Here is a 6,186-nt window from a genome sequence, read left to right as displayed (position 1 = left end):
TCTTCTTTCAAGAATTTGTAGAGACCTAGGAGAATATCGCAGAGTTTCCAATAATCTTTTCCCTCACAAAGTTGTGGTGAAAGCAAGAGAGATCTGCAAAGAATAATCTGGTATAGGTGAAACCATTTCTCACATTTTAGGAAGTAAAAAGAAAATCGTATCCCTGTGTTAAAATCTCAAATGCAAATATAATTGAAAATATATTCATAACTCCTCACATGGCTGAAATCACATTGCTGAAACTTGTGTGCTAACATGATTAATTAACCACAGAAAGGGGTGAAATGAAATGGACCGGGGCAGAATTCTTCATTTTCATTTCTCTTATTCTTTCAGCTTTCCAGCTTTCTCTTAATATTGAATATATATATATATATATATATATATATCTGCAGCTGACCTCACTTTGAAGTCAAGGATGTTAATATCACTGACTTTGCTGTCAATAAAACAGAATCATAAAATAACTAGAGTCTAGTCTTAGGCTACTGGCAGTCTCTGAAGAAACTTCATGAATATAAAGGAATATGAGATCTGTCCATATAAAATCAGATTTCTTAGCAAGATATTACAAATGGAGTATTACTGACTCTCCTGTTTATCTTTTCAGGTATTGTACCTGTGTCTTAGGATTGAACAAAGGGGAATAAGGAGGGTCATCAAGGATCTGCAAATTCTTCTCAATCTTAGGTTTAATGTAAAGTTAAAATATAGCACACGTGATGAAAATTCTGCATAATTATCTTATGTATAATCTGCAAGCGTTGGTAAACAGAAACTGAGTGGGACTATGGCTAACAGCCCCTGTGCAAAGAAAGTTAGATGCAAAGGCTAAATAAAAAGAAGATTATACTGTACATGATAAGTAGGATCTAGGTATCAGAATTCAGTATGATTAAACAGTTAAGAATGTTGTATTGTAGACCTGGGTTTCTTACAGGGTATAAAATAATAATAAGTACTCATTCATCATATGTCATCTTTACACAGTAATTATAATCATGTCTTAAGCAGAAAGACACTAGCATGAGTAGATTTTAAAACTTACAGTATTTAAGAGAGTGGGAAAAACCTTGTTGGTAACTAATCATTGTCATTTATCAGTTATTTTAGAAGGATAATATTGGGCTCTGAAGCTTTTGGTTGCTTTAATTTTTAAAAGGACACTGAAAAAAATTCTAGGATGACTTCTAATCCACTAATCATAATTCATAATGCTGCTATATTACACACTGATGTCAGAAGGGAGATAAACGGTATTCCTTTTACCTCATGCTTCACTTGGAGAGACTCCATAAAAGTCAAACAAGCACCATTTCATTTTTCACTTGCAGTAAACAAAACAGATAGATTCCTAGTCTCTTCCTAAAAGCACACTATGCCTATGTATGTGGGAAATGAGGCAATCACACTTATATGCTCAACCATGATGTGACTTGATTTCCTCAGGGATTGACTATTTTAATCATACATGAACTTATCTTTGGGGATTTTACATCCTTCATCCTTGAGCCAAGAGTAACCTCCCATGTTCCAGAAACTTCCTCTCATAAAGATATTTATTGCTTGTTTCTTGATCTATTTATGTCTTAATGGTAATGTTCCAAAACTCTACCCCAAGGCTATTGATTCCTCAAAAAATTCCAAAAATTGCAGTAGCATACTTATGCATTATCTCCCTTAGTAATATTTAAAGCTTTTGTTTGTTAATCTGTGAATGGATCCCATGACCTTGTACACATTAGACAAATAATTTAACACTCAGTTACATTCCATCCTCTGCAATCACTATTTATATGTTCATTTTTACAGTTTTGATATAAGTGGTAATTATTGTTTCTTTACTCCTTTCATGTTCGCAGGTTCTGCTTCTGTATCCTCAGCCTATATATCCTCACTAATATAATAATTTGGAACACTTATTCTATATTTATTTGGCTATGGTTTTTCTTGTTTGGCATGGGACAGCAAACACATCATGACTTTTCCTGGATTGTTGTGTTTAATTAATAAATTAAATATTGCCCTACATAAGAAAAATAATACATTTCAAACATAAATAAGTTCTTGGATTTATGAAATTCTATGGACAGATTAGTTCATTATGGGTTTTAAATATCCTAAATTCAAATTTTATTTAAATCCTGTGCATAAATTATAATATTGGCACTACAAAGAATACTGGATGTGAAAATTCTGGAAGTGTGCGAACTACAACTTCTCAAATCTGTTAGGTACCAGCCATGATGTTTTACTGGTATAGATAAAAGAAGAGATTACTGTGAGCATATGCTTGTAACGTCTTTTCAGTTGCAGAAGGAAGAATAAAAAGTACAGTGTCATTCTACCTTGCTACCTTGATTTTCTTTTCACTCAGAGTATAGGAGTCAGAAATGACATAGTGTGAGAATTTTGGACTTTTTTTTATGCCCTACTATTGGACTTTCACATTGCATAATTATTTTCTGTGGGCTGCATATAGCCATCTATATTCTCTATATGTGAATATATTTGGTAAAATATAATATGAGTTATTTAAATGCTGGTAAAGAAACATGTTCTTATAAGCCGGACCTCATGAGATTAAGTCCAGTCAACTGTGAATTCCATGCCAGCCTGACATGTCTGGTGACTTTCTGGTCACTATGAGCTACATAGTGATACCAAGTATCTGCCCCAAAGAAATGGAGAAGTAAAATAAATTAAAGTTTGAATCAAATATAGTTCCCAGACTATATTAAGAATTGCTGCTCTTTTTCTGAAAAGCCAGATAGTACATACTTTATGTCTGTAGGACTCTATTGTACACAAATATTTTTTTGTCAAACAGTAAATCAGTGTGGACAACTTTCTACCATATTTTCCTTGTATATATTGATGGCATCCTTCAGCTCTATAGGTAGTTTGTATCATAAATGCAGCCTGGGGTTCAATGGACAAAACCAAGATTGGAGGAGGTAAGAAAAAAAATAATGATGTAATTAAATATGTATCAACAATTTTAAATTTTTTGTCTATGTATGTGACTGGATATGTACTGTATACAACTTTTAGGTATAGACCTTTGTGAATGCATACAGGCCATAGGAATGCATCTCATGCCTTGCTCTATTCTTATAAAGCTTATTCTTTGAAACAGTGTATCTAATTGATCATAGAGTTAGGCTGATGTCCAGCCCCCAAGGTCTTGGGAATATACTATATGTATGGGCATGCCTAGCTTTTTCATGTGAATGCTGGGGACTTGAATTCATGTCTTGTGCTGCCTCAGCAAGCATTTTCATGTGATTACTGATGGAAATCATCAACTCTGTCAGTAACATGCATGTGTCAATGTATTAAGAAAAATATGTGAATATCAGAAAATATATCAAGAGTTTGGCCCACATTGTTAGTCATCCTCTGAAGAGTGGCACTCAATATCCAACCCTGGCTTGCTTTGTTAGTTCAAAGTAAAAGCTAAAGCTTTTAATTCACTCCTAGCTATTCTCTGAGATCAGGGAGCATGCAAAATTTCAGCTCCTATTCATAATCATCCTCTGAGACCCAAAATGTCCTGAGATTTTTGGACCCCACTTTATGTTTCATTCTGAGATTTTGAAGTGTGTCAAAAAATTGGGATCCATCGCAAATTGTGTTCTGAAGTTCTTCAAATGAATAATTAGTGCTATAGTTTAACCCACTTTTGTTAGTTCTGACTCGTCATGAAAACCATTAGAAGTGGACACACCCCTCAAATGCATGCAAAAAGTAGCAAATTTTATGGACATTACTTTTAGTTCAACACATATTTGTTTTAATATTTTTTTAGTTCTGAATGTAAATTTAATTCTTTTTTTATTAATTTATTCTTGTTACATCTCAATGGTTATCCCATCCCTTGTATCCTCTCATTCTTCCCTTCGTCCCATTTTCCCCTTATTCTCCTACCCTATGACTGTTCCTGAGGGGGATTATCTCCCCCTGAATGTTTTAATATTTTTAAAATCCTATTGTATCTAAAAAAAGACAAGAATCTTCCCTCAGCTTTAACTTTCCCACAGAAGCTGACTTCACTGAATAAAAATCAAAACTATTGATAATGGAGCCCATAAATGGAGAATCAAGGCCTGTCAAACCATAAATCAGGAGTTTAACCACAATGTTCATCCAGATCCAGGCAATTGAGACAGTACACCATTCATGTTCAATTTATTATCAGGCAATTCAGAATGGAAAGTAGAAAATACTGAAAAACAGCAGATGGTATTATAACTATCCTAGGAAATATCTGAATGGGGAAACAGCACCAGATGAAAAGAATCTTAGCTTAGTCATTTATTATTATTTGCTTATGAAAAAAGAGAAAAGAAAAAGAACACTAACAAAAGTGTTGGTATTTGTGTAAGGGATGCCCGAGATCATTATCTGACCCAAATAATTGACGTATAGGAAAGACAGACAGGCTCTTTAAAAAAAGAAAAAGAAAAAGAAAAAAAAAAGAGGAGTAACAACAGCTTTATCCCTTCAGGGAAAGAGGGCCCTGCGGTTGGAAGTCCACACTGGCTTACGACTCTAGGATTCCTGGCATGGCCCGCCATACCGTCTTGCCATTTCTCCTTGCAGCGTCTCCAGAGAGCAAGAAGACATCATCTCAGGGAACAGCGTTCACTTTCCTGTTCTTACTATGTCCCTCTACCTCCCCTTCACAACTCTCATCACCCCCTCAGAAGGAATGTTCACAGTGGGAACTATACATCAAGTATACTTTTTAAAATTGCTTTGCTTTTTCATCTCAAAGTAAGGTTTTTAGTCTTTTATGATATATGAGGATGAGAAAAAAAATCAAGAAATGGAGAGGTATTTTAGTTTTATCTTGTTCCTCGGGCACATTGAACTTAAACTGTCTTTAGTGTTAAATAACATAAGTCAAGTCAAGGTTATCCCCAGAGAACTTCTAAATCATTGCATTTCTAGATATTTCCCTGAAAGAAAGTAAGGTTTTTCTATACTTTTTTTCCTTAAGTTCATTTTCCTTAAAGCAAGTTCAATTTCAGCTTATTTTTTTCTATTAAGGTGGTTCTCTACTACTTTGCCACAATAGTTTCCACATTTTCAATAATTCTCTAAAGTCCTGCTAACCTACTATCCTATTTTGTTTGCTGTTGCTGTGCTCAAAGACCATGCACAAAATCATCTTGGAGTGGGAGGTCTTACTTCATCTAACAAGTCGCAGGACAGGATATCTGTCAATGATGAAAGTCAGGGTAGGAACTCAACGCAGGATCAGTGTAGCAGAGACTCTGGAGGAATGTTTTTGCTGGCTTTCTTCAGGTCACATTTAACCACTTTCTTATACCTCCTAGGACCTGCCCATGGTGGCATTACCCACAGTGGGTATGGCCCTCCCACATAATGACAATCAAAAACATACCACAATAAAAGTGCCTATACATCAATCTGATGTAAACTGTCCATCAGTTGATGTTCCTTCTTCCCAAATGTATCATGTTGACAACTAAAACTACCCATCACACTGCCATTATAATATTCAATCAAAGTTTAAAGGACAGCTGAGGTTTCAAATAATCAGAGATATAAAGCTGTATCTAAAAATTCCCACAAAATCTGATTGATTTGCTGTTTAATTTTTATTTCTCATTTTACATACAAATTTCCTATTTATTGGGTGTGTGTCTTTGGTCTGTCACCTTTAACTTTTCTTCCTTCACAAGACCTTTTCTAAATTCCTGTGAACACATTTTGAAGCTTTTTCCCCAAAGACTTCAGATCCTAGTTGAATTAGTTAGCATTACCTGCACCAGAAAAATATGTGCTCTCTGTTAAAAAAAAAAAGCTAGCAAACACTTACTGAATAAATATGGCTGCCAAAAATGATGTGAATGTATAGATTACCAACAATGAAAATAATTTCTCATATTTCATTTTAGCTGGAAGGTACATTTATAAAGGAAGTATGCTTGAAATCAGAATCTAAAGGTTCATGGACTTTCTTCAAGAATCCTGCGTCATTATGTAAACTATCAATCTCATGAGTTTTAATATTATATATTTGCAATATTGTATTTTAACAATGAAATGTGCTTGGTTACACTTACAAAGTAAATATCAGACATCTAAAAAATGTTCTATGTACCATAAGTATACCTACAATATGTACCATAGACCATAGTCAATGCAGAAATA

The sequence above is a fragment of the Acomys minous genome (genome assembly GCF_964271855.1).
Source record: "Acomys minous genome assembly, chromosome: 5".
Classification (NCBI taxonomy): Eukaryota; Metazoa; Chordata; class Mammalia; order Rodentia; family Muridae; genus Acomys; species Acomys minous.
Note: the sequence above shows the minus strand (reverse complement) of the source record.